We start from the raw sequence: 12754 nt of genomic DNA on the forward strand, positions 1-12754 counted from the left end.
AGTATGTTTTGATTATTGTATGGTTGCTTTTCATCATGGTGATGAGAACTCATGGAGGGGGATCTGGTTTAGGCTCGGGTGCTGGTGTTGAGGCAATTGGTGAGCAGATGCAATATAGAATCGTTCACATCCTTCACACAACCTTTGAGAGGATCAAAATCCAAGATATAGTTTTGGAGACTAAAAGAATCGTTCCTGTTACCAAGCAAACATTCCTTAAGGAAATTTGGGATTCTTGAAAACCCCAAGGGTTTCCATGTGCAACAACCCTCATCTGAAGAGTTTCAGATGTTCTTGTATAAAATTGGGAATAATAAAGTGTTCAAGGCAAAGAAATTCATGAAACCGGCGGTTCCTGGACTTTGGACCATGTTGATGCACCTCATTCTTCGAGGTTTATCAGGCAAGCATGGTGGAACAGACACGATGAGCAAGGATTGGTTGTACGTCGTCTACAACATCTATTCAGGAATGAAAAATGTAGTCGATCTGACCGAACTCCTATGGCAAGACTTTCAGAAGTTTCGTATCAAGCGAATGCCAAATGAGATCTCCAGCTCGAGGTTCTGGGCTCTTACACTTCAACAACTCGCATGGAAAGAAGAGAGCCAATTCCCACCAACACTGAACCAAAAGAGGTATTTCTCTCTTTCAAATCTATTAAAACATACAGGCTTCTGAACTAGTCCTCTTTCGGACCTACTCGTAGGTTGCCTAAACATATGTTGGAAGATCTTACATCTAATTCACAATTTCTTAAACATTATTTGGAGACCTCGACTGTGTTTGTCCCAACACAGTCTGCCCCCAGTCTCGGATGAACCTCAGCCCTCAGATGTAAACAACCCAGCTGGTGGTACGAAGAAAAAGATGGCTAAATGAAAAACTTCTCCTTCCAAATCTCCAGCCAAAAAAGATCCAAAGTCAGTGGTTCCTCTCAAAATGAATCACACAATGACATTCTGTCTGACTTTGGATGTCCGATAACCCCACCTGGCCACTCTTCCAAAGTACCCTTTGGACTTTCAAAACCATATACACACACTCATGGGGAGTCTCCACATAATCCACCCCCATCTTCCCAATAAGATGGTACATGTGTTGACAAAACTTCTTTGTAGCCCCATGGAATAAACCCACTTGTCATTTCACACATTCCTATTGTTTCTACACAAGCACAATTTGGGGTCCCTGCCTCGGTTTCTAAGTTATCAGAAACTGGGATTGTCCCTCCAACTTCTAGAGCCCCTATTGGTCTGATACCTAGTTTAGGTAAAGGATGACCAGGTACTACTGACGATGATTGGAATGATTTTGTTGACAGGGGTCATACTAGACATTCGGAGTTGACACGAGCTCAAGTTGAATCCACTCTTATCTCTATGCGAAAAGGGCCATTTAGAGCAATACGGTGTTCACTGCTCCCATCGATGAAGAAACAGACCAAGAGTTTACCTCTTCGGATCTAGCCCATACCATTACCATAGGAGAAGCTTGTGACACTACAATCATTCTGGATGATTCTCTAAGTTCAATACATGTTGATGCCTTCCAACCACCCTCGGACGAAGAACACTTAATGAAATTCATGTTCGATGATGATAATGCTTCCTTTGGCGCTCTTCAAGGAAGTTATGATTTTTCTAAGTTTCTGAATAGCGGTAGACAGCTAAAAACTCGAAATAAAGATCGAGCGATATTTAACCGACACAACCTAAACGAGAATCAAAGGTCTCATCAATATTAGTACAACGGTAAAAAGTCTGAAGAAAACGGACGTCGGATGAAAAAGTTATGATTTTTTTAACGGATTTTCCTGTCCCGGTCAGTTAAAAATAAAAATATTAAAAATAAATTCCAAATTAGCCGACGGAGTCTAAACGAAAGTTGTAGAATATATTCCTAACTACGTGTGCATATGAAGAGCATCAAAAACAGAGCTCGTATGCGAAAGTTATGGATTTTAGAAGATTTGGGCTCAATTTCGGAGAAATTCGCATGCATAAGCCTTATCTGGAACCAGCCACATCACCCTCGATCCAAGTAGGCCGCATGTCCGAAGCAGCTACGTCACCGATGCGCTATGCAGCTGAGACTTCGACGCGTGTACAGTGACTCCTCGCTTCCAAAGTCGTGGCGCGTCCGAGGTGCGACGCGTGTCGCCATCCGAGCCAAGCCAGCAGGCGTTCGACCCTCACATCCGAGCCTCGATGGCCTTCGCTGATTCTGTCGCATATTCTTCCTTTGGCCGAAGATCCGAGCCACGTGCCTCTCTGTGACATCCCCAAAATCACGGTCAGAAAAGACCGATTTCATTTATGCTTTTTAAAATAATTTCAGAGTAAATCCTTTTGATTTAAAAGTGTTGCGGAATTTGTTCCCAAAACAAAACATGATAAAATAATATTTATCAAAGCATTTCATCAAGAGATGCATTTTCATTATATAATCAAAACTCGGGATGTCATGTTTCGATACAGACCATTAAGCATAAACGATAACATTACAAGTCATTCAACAAATATATACATATACAGACTTGTAAACAAAACAACTCGATGATTCATCCATCTTACGCCCTTGCGCCACTTCCTGTAATACAAATAAAACTGAGTGGGTTAGGCTTGGGAGCCTGGTGAGCATATAGGGTTTTCAACCCACAATAAATAAATTATATTTAATTTCACCAACCAATCACTATCCCGATTACCCATTCTCGTTATCCTCACTTTACGTCCCTAAAACAACATCTATCTCAAGGGACCTAATCTAGGATTTTCATCGGGACGGACATTACTGCTAAGGAGTTTCCTCAACAATAGATATCCTAAAGGCAACCATGAGGGGGATAGAGTACACCGGTAAACACATCGTTCACAACACCTACAGGTTATGAACCTGCTAGCGTTCCACAAGACTATCTAGGAGTTTGTGGTCGTTATCCATACTCCGCTGAATAACTAGATCAACAACAACAACATCGAGGCCTCTCATTTGTTTATTACACACCAACTATCTACCCATGTTCTACCCAACATATTAGTAGATTAAAATATATATTTTTATACATAGTTTAAAACCTGTATAGCATTTTCATTCAATATATATTCCACATAACACGTATTTCATAGAAAATAAATCAGATCTATGAGATAGAAGAGAATGAATATACATTCACACATATAACAACAAAATTATACACATAACATGTATTTCGTATAAAATACTTCATAATTATGCGTTAGAAGAAAGTAACTACACACTCACTTGATCAGAAGATGATCGGACAACGCTACGGCTTGTAGAAGTAGTATTCTTCGGCAGATCTGGAAGATCTTCACAAAAACCGGACTCCTCGCGGGCAGAGCTTTGGCTCCGAAATCTTACTTCTCGGGATCTTCGGGACCTCGGGACTTGCTTCGGGGATCGGGAATGAAACCGGGGCTTCGGGATAATTCTTGCACGAAAAACGATGCAAAAACGCGAGAAAAAGGGAAGAAATGAGCAATGAACTCGGTTGCCCTCGACCTCCTTTTATAGGGGCTGGAAGGTCGAATTACGCGGGGCGTAACTTGAGATTACGCTGGGCGTAATGACAATAAGATCGCTGACTCCCCCCTTCGGATAATATTGGAATATATATATATAAATAAAATATCGAAAATATTTAATAAACTTCAAAAATTCATATCTTCCTCATACGAACTCCGTTTTCGACGTTCTTTATATCCACGCATAGGTGAGACTACGATCTACAACTTTCGTTTAGACTCCGTCGGCTAGTTTTAAATTTATTTTTAGTAGGCCGGGATAGGAAAATTCCGTTATAAATTCATAACTTCTTCATCCGACGTCCGTTTCGCCTATCTTTTTATCGTTTTAATCCTATTAACGAGACATTCGATTCTCATTTAGATTGTTTCGGCTAAAAACCGCTCGATCTCAAATCGAGTATTCGGGCTGCATACTGCTAAGTCGGAACTTCGAAAAATCATAACTTCCTCATACAAAGTCCGATTTGGGCGTTCTTTTTATGCACGCTCTCAGTTTAACGAACTCTATGACTTCCGTTTAGATCACTAAGGCTAAATATTTCTCTAACGTAAATTTCACTTTTTACATCATTCAGCGTTGTCGGTTCTGTCGCGAAACTTCGATAGGTCATAACTTCTTCATTATAACTCGGATTCCGGCATTCTTTATATCTTCGGAATCCTTGTTTCGACCACTACATCTTTATGCAAAGATATTGGGATTATACCACACTTCAAATTTGATGCTTATTTTATTCTTAATTCATTAAATTATAATAATTAAGAAAATAAACACATAATTCACATAATACTAAAATATTTCATCATTAATACTTCAAAAAGAGTTACAAGGGTTAACCTAGACTATTACATCAATGATAATGCCTAGCCTGGAAACGCGGGCGTTACTATTCTCTCCACCTTAGAATGATTCCGTCCCCGGAATCACACATCAACAAACAAATGACGATAGCGACCCATCATGTCACTCTCCGTCTCCCAGGTGAGATTCGGCCCATTCGTGTGTTTCCATCGGACAAGCACTAACTCGACCATCTTGTGTCGCAACTTCTTATTCTTTCGGTCAACAATTGCCTCTGGTTCTTCAATCAACCTTTTGTTCTCATCGATTCTCAACTCCGAAAGTGGAATCATGTCGGGAACTTCTCCCGTGAACTTCCTCAAATAACACACATGAAAAGTGTTATGAATTCCATTCAGTTCTTCTGATAGTTCGAGCTTGTAAGCTTGGTTCCCAATCCTCTGAAGAACTTTAAACGGTCCAATAAACCTTGGACCTAATTTTCCCCTTTTACCAAATCTTATAAGTCCCTTCCACGTCGAGACTTTAAGCAAAACCGAATCTCCAATTTCAAAAGTCACAGGTCTTCGCTTTTTTTCAGCATAACTCTTTTGACGATCGTGAGCTGCTAACATTCTTTCCCTAATTATTTTCAACTTTTCAGCAGTTTGATGAACCATCTCCGGTCCCATAAACTGCTTTTCCCCATCCTCAAGCCAACAAGACGGCATACGACACTTCTGTCCATACAAAGCTTGGTAAGGTGCCATCTTAATGCTCGAGTGGAAACTATTATTGTAGGAAAATTCTACCAAAGGTAAATGTTCATCCCAGTTACCTAGGAATTCCAGAGTACATGCTCTCAGCATATCTTCAAGCATTTGTATCGTTCGTTCGCTCTGACCATCAGTCTGCGGATGGTAAGCTGTACTTAACCACAACTTGGTACCCAATTACTCTTGTAGACTTTTCCAAAACCTCGAGGTGAAACGGCTATCACGATCCAACACAATCGTTAACGGAACACCGTGAAGCCTCACAATTTCCTTCACGTAAGAATTTGCAAGCTTCTCCATAGACCATTTCTCCTTGGCTGCTATGAAATGCGCACTCTTAGTGAATCGATCAACGACCACCCAAATCATGTCGTGACCATTCTTTGTTCTGGGCAGTTTAGTGACAAAATCCATAGCAATGTCTTCCCACTTACCCATAGGCACAGGCAATGGTTCTAAACTTCCATACGGTTTCTGATGTTGTGTCTTTACTCTTGCACAAGTCATGCACTCAGCCACATACTTTGCAATATCAAGCTTCATCGTCGGCCACCAGTAGTAGGGTTTCAGGTCCCTATACATTTTAGTGCTAGCGGGATGAATCGAGTACATGGTTTTGTGAGCTTCTCCCATAAGAAGATCTCTGACTCCTCCTGTCTTAGGTATCCAAATCCTATCTTGGAACACCTTTAGTCCATGACTATATACACCGAACACCAACGTTTTGCCCAAACGTTCCTCTTTTCGGTCATTCTTCTCAGAAGCTTCACTTTGAGATTTCTTTATACTTTCCAAAATAGTCGAGACAACTTCAATTCTCAACGCTCTTGGCCTTTTCCTTTCAAGATTGACTTTCCGACTGAGAGCATCAGTGACAACATTAGCCTTACCGGGATGGTAAAGTATCTCACAGTCGTAGTCTTTAAGTAATTCTAGCCAGCGTTGTTGCCTCATATTCAATTCTTTCTGATTAAAGAGATATTGGAGACTCTTATGATCAGTGAAAAGTTTGCACTTTGTGCCATAGAGGTAATGCCTCCATATCTTCAGAGGAAGAACTACTGCTGCCAACTCCAAATCATGAGTCGGGTAGTTCTTTTCATGCTCTTTCAGCTGTCGAGACGCATATGCTATCACCTTTTCTCTTTGAGTCAAAACACAACCCAATCCAACCCCAAACGCATCGCTATAAACAGCGAAGTCTTCAACTCCATCGGGTAGAGAAAGTATCAGTGCCTCGCATAGTTTCTTCTTTAGCTTCTCGAATGCTTCTTTATGCTTATCATTCCAAGCATAAGTAGCTCCTTTGTGGGTCAAAACTGTCAACGGAGTAGAGATCGAAGAAAAGCCTTGGATAAAACTTCGGTAATATCTAGCTAATCCCAAAAAGCTTCGGATCTCCGTGGGACATTTCGGTTGTTCCCACTTCATCACAGCTTCGATCTTTGCTGGATCAACCATTATCCCTTCTTGGTTGACCACATGACCGAAGAATTGGACTTCACGAATCCAAAAATCACATTTGGAGAACTTAGCATACAGCTTCTCCTTCTTCAAGACTTCTAACACTTCTCGCAAGTGTCTGCCATGCTCTTCTTGGCTTTTCGAATAAATCAAAATGTCATCTATGAACACTATCACAGATTTATCTAGGAACGGATTACAAACTCTGTTCATTAAATCCATGAATGCTGCTAGAGCATTGGTTAGTCCAAATGACATAACCAAAAACTCGTAGTGTCCATATCGGGTTCTGAATGCAATCTTCTCTATATCTTGCTCTCTTACTTTCAGCTGATGATATCCTGACCTTAGGTCGATCTTTGAAAAATAACTTGAACCTTGTAGTTGATCGAACATGTCATCAATCCTCGGTAACGGATATCTATTCTTTAATGTTGCCTTATTCAGCTCTCGGTAATCAATGCACATTCTCATACTTCCATCTTTCTTCTTTACAAATAACACCGGAGCTCCCCAGGGTGATGAACTAGGTTTAATGAAACCTTTGTCCAATAACTCCTAAAGTTGCATCATCAACTCCTTCATCCCCGTCGGTGCTAATCGATAAGGTGTTTTTGCAATTGGCGTTGTTCCGGGAAACAAGTCAATACGGAATTCCACTTGTCAATCAGGCGGTAATCCAGGAAGATCTTCGGGAAATACTTCCGGATAATCATACACAACGGGAATATTCTGCATCACCTTCTTTTCCTTCTTAGCATCGATCACGAATGCTAAGTATGATGTACACCCTTTGGTCAAACATTTTCTGGCTTTCATTAGAGAAATGATTCCAGAATTTACTCTGCGTTTATCTCATACACCATAAACGATTCCTTCCCAGGTGGGTTCACTTTAACTATCTTCTTCTTGCACAGTATCTCGGCGTCATTAGCGCTAAGCCAATCCATTCCCAAAACGATGTCAAAACCATTTAGTTCGATAGGCAATAATTCCTCGTGAAACTTATTCCTATTAAGGTCGATTAAGATGTTTTTCATACGATGGCTAACAGGTACAAACTTGCCACTAGCAACTTCGACTAATAAAGCATTATCTAGTCTAACAATAGGAAAAGCTAGTTTTCTACCAAATTCATGCGATATAAAGGAGTAGTTGGCTCCAGAATCAAATAAAATTTGGGCAGGCAATGTGTTTACGAGAAAGGTACATGAAGCGACATCAGCTTCATCTTTAGCAGCTTCGAGTGTCATATGGAATGCTCTCGCCTTTGGCTTTGGCAGAATGTTGGGTCTATCTGCCTCCTTCTTCTTCGGATAGTCCCTCGACATGTGTCCCCCCTCACCACAACCATAGCAAACCTTCTTTGAGAGGGTCCATTCATTGGCATAGTGCCCTGGCTTCCCACATTTGTAGCATGTGGCCGCTACCTCGCATTTTCCATGATGCTTCTTTTTACATTTGTCGCACCACTTCGCTTCGCCTCCACTTCCCCTCGAACCAGACTTCGAGAACTTGTTTCTCTTATTGGACCCTGAAGTTCCATCGAACTTCCTCTTTTCACCAACTTCTATCCTTTCCAGACCCTTTTCCTTCTGCTGGGCCTCCACATTCTTAGCTGCACGAACATCCGTTTTCAGAGTAGTTGCCATCTTGACTGTCGGACCAAAGTCGGCAGGCAATCCATTAGCAAACCTCTCAATCTTCGAGAGTTCCATTGGCACTAGGTACGGAAATAACTTCATTTTCTCAGTGAATGCAGTAGCATAGTCATCTATGCTCATCCTCCCCTTCTTCAAGTTTTGGAACTCATTGTTCAGATCAATCAGATCTATCTCTGAACAATACCGCACCCTTAGTTGTTCCAAGAACTCCTCCCATGACATTTTCAGGGATTCCCCTCGTGGCATAGTATGTGCCAACAACTTCCACCAACTCAATACTCCAGTCTTCAGTTGTCTAACTGCAAAGACTGTCTTCTGTTTGTTGCTACAGTCGCAACTTTCAAATACCATCTCCATTTTGGAGATCCAATCCATTATCTCAACAGGCTTTGGGCTCCCAGAAATACTTGGCGGCTTGGTGTCCAAGAAGTTCTTGTACATTCGCCCATCCTTGTTGTTTCTCCTTTCCGGATCGTTCCTTCGTTCTCCTTGAGTCCCAACTTGACTCATAATGCGACTATTGTTCCCTTCCTCCGATTGCTCGGGAATCAATTCGGGTTCCTCAATAGGTATGATAGGTTCGTCCCTATTATCATGCAACATTTGTCGCATCTCATCCCTTTGTTCGGCTAACATAGCCCGAATCATGGCTTGCACCCCAACCATTGTTATTGGTTCTGGTGTTGCTGCTACAACAGGTATTTGCTCAATCACTGGCGGTTGATTCCTGTTTTCATCCGCGTTTCCAACGCCACTCCTTGTTGTCACCATTTTTTTTATCTACACACCGAGTAAGGTGAAATTAGATCTTCATTCACGATAGATTTCACTTCATCCTTAGTACTCCAAACGATTACATGCTAGTTCTAATATCGTATACATACGCTTTAGAATCCTAAACACATAAACCTTCAGATCCAGTTGGCAACAAACCGTAGATCCGAACAAATAGTATAATATATGGCAACATATAACATTTAGCACATAAAAGCATTTTAGGCAACTTTCCTAAAAATAAACTAGTGCTCGTGTCTAAAATCCAACAGACACACATCTCAAAATTCCACTTAGCATTCAATGTTTAAGTCTAGAAATCCTACAAATTCCTAGTTCGCTTAAACTAATGCTCTGATACCAACTGTGACATCCCCAAAATCACGGCCAGAAAAGACCGATTTCATTTATGCTTTTTAAAATAATTTCAGAGTAAATCCTTTTGATTTAAAAGTGTTGCGGAATTTGTTCCCAAAACAAAACATGATAAAATAATATTTATCAAAGCATTTCATCAAGAGATGTATTTTCATTATATAATCAAAACTCGGGATGTCATGTTCCGATACAGACCATAAAGCATAAACGATAACATTACAAGTCATTCAACAAATATATACATATACAGACTTGTAAACAAATATATATATATATATATATATATATATATATATATATATATATATATATATATATATATATATATTATTTAATATATAAAAGTTAACAAAATCTCATTTGTTTTACGCCCGATGAAAAAAGCAAAAACAAAAAAATCAAAAAAACTCACGCCTTGAAAAGAACTTGCTTCATAACACGATAACGCTCATTTTCACACGTTATTTGGGCGTCAAACTTCACAGACCTGTCTTTGTTGTTTTCGTAACGGGTACACCACACCTAACACCATGACATGTCTTTTAGGACAATAATATTAACATAATGATTAATCGTGCAAATGCAATTATACACTATTCTAAATTTTTCTACCATGAACTTGTAATATAATTATTTTTTCTAGCAGTTTTTTTTTTTCAATACATATAATTCTATAAGAATTTAAATGAGTACTATGTCATAATTACATTTTCTATATAACTTTATCTCAAAACTTCTCAAATACATACAATATTATAATTTTAATAGATTACCGAATCAATATCCCATTTTGAATATATAGCTCTTATTTTCACATTTTTCCTATATTTTTTTTTTACGTTTTATTGGAAAATAAATTAATAAATTGTATCCATTAGAAATTCAAAATTAGAAAATTACATAAGTAAAATATTTAATAGTTTAGAAATTACGAAACCTAAAATTAAATAATATTTTAAGTGTAAATACTAAAAATACTTAATTAAAAAGTACAAAACTAAAATTATGTTAATTAAAAAACTATGAAAAATAAATTAATTAATTTTCATGCAAAAATAAGTTAATAATTATTTTTTATTTAATAAGTTTTGTTTATTAATAATTTTTTTAGTTCATATATTAATTAGTTTTCTTTATGCTATTTATTATTAGACAATTTTATAACTTATCCCACAAACTTAATTTCTTTCGGGCCTGGTTAATCTCCATGAATACAGTTATATGATGATACAGCTTATTTCTTTATATTAGTCCACTTCACTATCTCCTACTTGGTTGGTCCAAACTTATTGAAGGCCCAGGACAATACAAAAACAAATCCCTTCAAAAAAAAATTCAAGTTTATAACAAAAAGTTAAAAACACATTTACCATTATCAACATTCCATTATTTGTCCTATAGAATGGTATATTAGAATTCATCAATACCCTTGTACACATTTTAGAAACGGCAAAATATATATGAAAAAAGTTTAATAGAGAACCATAATTATTCGTTCTTCAAGGAACCGATTTTTTTGTCCAAGTTCTAAAGCTTATTCTTTATCGAAAAGAAAAACTAAAAATATCTAAATTCATAACATAACATTGTGAATGTTAAATATATATTTTCGGATTCACCGTGTGAATTTAGATTCATATTGTGAATTTGACGATTTTTTTTTCCAAATTTTATATCATTGGAAAAATGATAAAAAGTTATAGATTTCTGTATTTTTTTTTGATAAAAAATAAATTCTAAAAATTGAAAAAAAGATTGGTTCCTTGGTATCAAGGGGAAAAACGTACAAGGTTTACACAGTTTACGATTTTAGATTGCAACAAATAAAAGGTTGCAACACCAATCCGACCAACTACACATATTATGTCTCCCCTATACTTATGCCAATAATATCTCATTAAGATTAAGTCGTCAGCTACTATTGTAGGAGATTGTGAAACCTTGTTATAAACTTTATCATTATCTCGCATTCCATATTCGATAAAGAAAACCTAAAAATAGCAAATAACAACTTCCATTTTTTAGACAATTCCCTTTTTGTGCGATAAAGTTAATGAGCTCTCTAACACATGCAAATTGATTTTGTGGAATATTACACCATTTTAAAATCCATTCAAGTGTCGGGACTGCAAACGGACATCTGACTAGAATATGATCCACCGCTTTCTTCTCTTGTATCGCATGGATGATATTTATTTGAGGGGATTTGGATTCCTCTTTTCAGAAGAGCCTCAACTATCGAGATTCTGTCAAGTTTTGCCCTCCAAATAAAACATAATACCTTCAGCGGGACTATCTTTAGCCAGACAGACTTTTCCTCACTTTTAGGCATAATTTTCGAATCTAGCATCCTTCTAACCGCTTCCAGCGTAAACTCGCCATCATTGGTAATTATACATCTGAACTCGTCTTTTCCCTGCAAGAAGTTATAGTTGCAAATAACAGAACTAAGCTTTGATTTATTCATTAATAAAACTAAAGTTTAATCTATCATCAAAATATGTGTATTAATCTTTAAATCAACGTTACATCTTACTGTTTCTTGCACTTTTTCCTTGAGTAAAAAATATCTCATTATCCTAAATTACAGAAAATATAATCTAGGAAAAGTGTTAACAAGGGAAAGATTTTAAGAAAAATGTGAATTAGGGAAGTTGATTAACCAACGATTCAATTGAATAAGGGAAGAACTAGGGATGACCATAAGTACCCAAACCGGAACCAAACCCATATTTCTAAGACCTGTAACCGAAATCAAGTCTAAGACCGGTTTGGTGCCTCTAAACCTGGTTCAAAAACCGGAACCAAACCAGGAATTTGAATAGTTAATATCCATGCAATATTTTTGAAATGTTTCAAAATTTCAACCTAATCCTTTCCAAAAAACCGACATTAATAAAATACCGATTTCATCATCTTCCTTTTATTGTTATATATGTTCTAATTCACTTAATGCACTAATGAGTTTGAATGAGATACAATATGTTGGGGTTAAATTAGGAATTATGAGAATTAGAGTGTAAGGTTCCAGCTCAGTATTTTGTTTATTTAACACTATTAAAGTAATACAAGGTCGTGTTGTAATAGTAATCAGATATAAATAATAAATTTGGTGTGGATCAAAACAAATACACTCTACTTGCCATCCAATCCATACGCTGTACCACATGAATGGAGAAAACAAGTTTCAAATGCGTGGGAATTTATTCGATAGTATCTTTTGATACAATTGGGATTTTATTCCAAAAAATCGTTATTTTTATTTTCCAACATTTAACGTGTCTATTTTAATAAATGAAGATTTTTTTTTACATGTTATGCCCCTCATTCAATTTGCCATATTTTATTTTGTAGTTGTTTTGA

Source organism: Lactuca saligna, chromosome 4, assembly GCF_052625555.1.
Source record: "Lactuca saligna cultivar CGN05327 chromosome 4, ASM5262555v1, whole genome shotgun sequence".
In the NCBI taxonomy this organism is placed as follows: domain Eukaryota; kingdom Viridiplantae; phylum Streptophyta; class Magnoliopsida; order Asterales; family Asteraceae; genus Lactuca; species Lactuca saligna.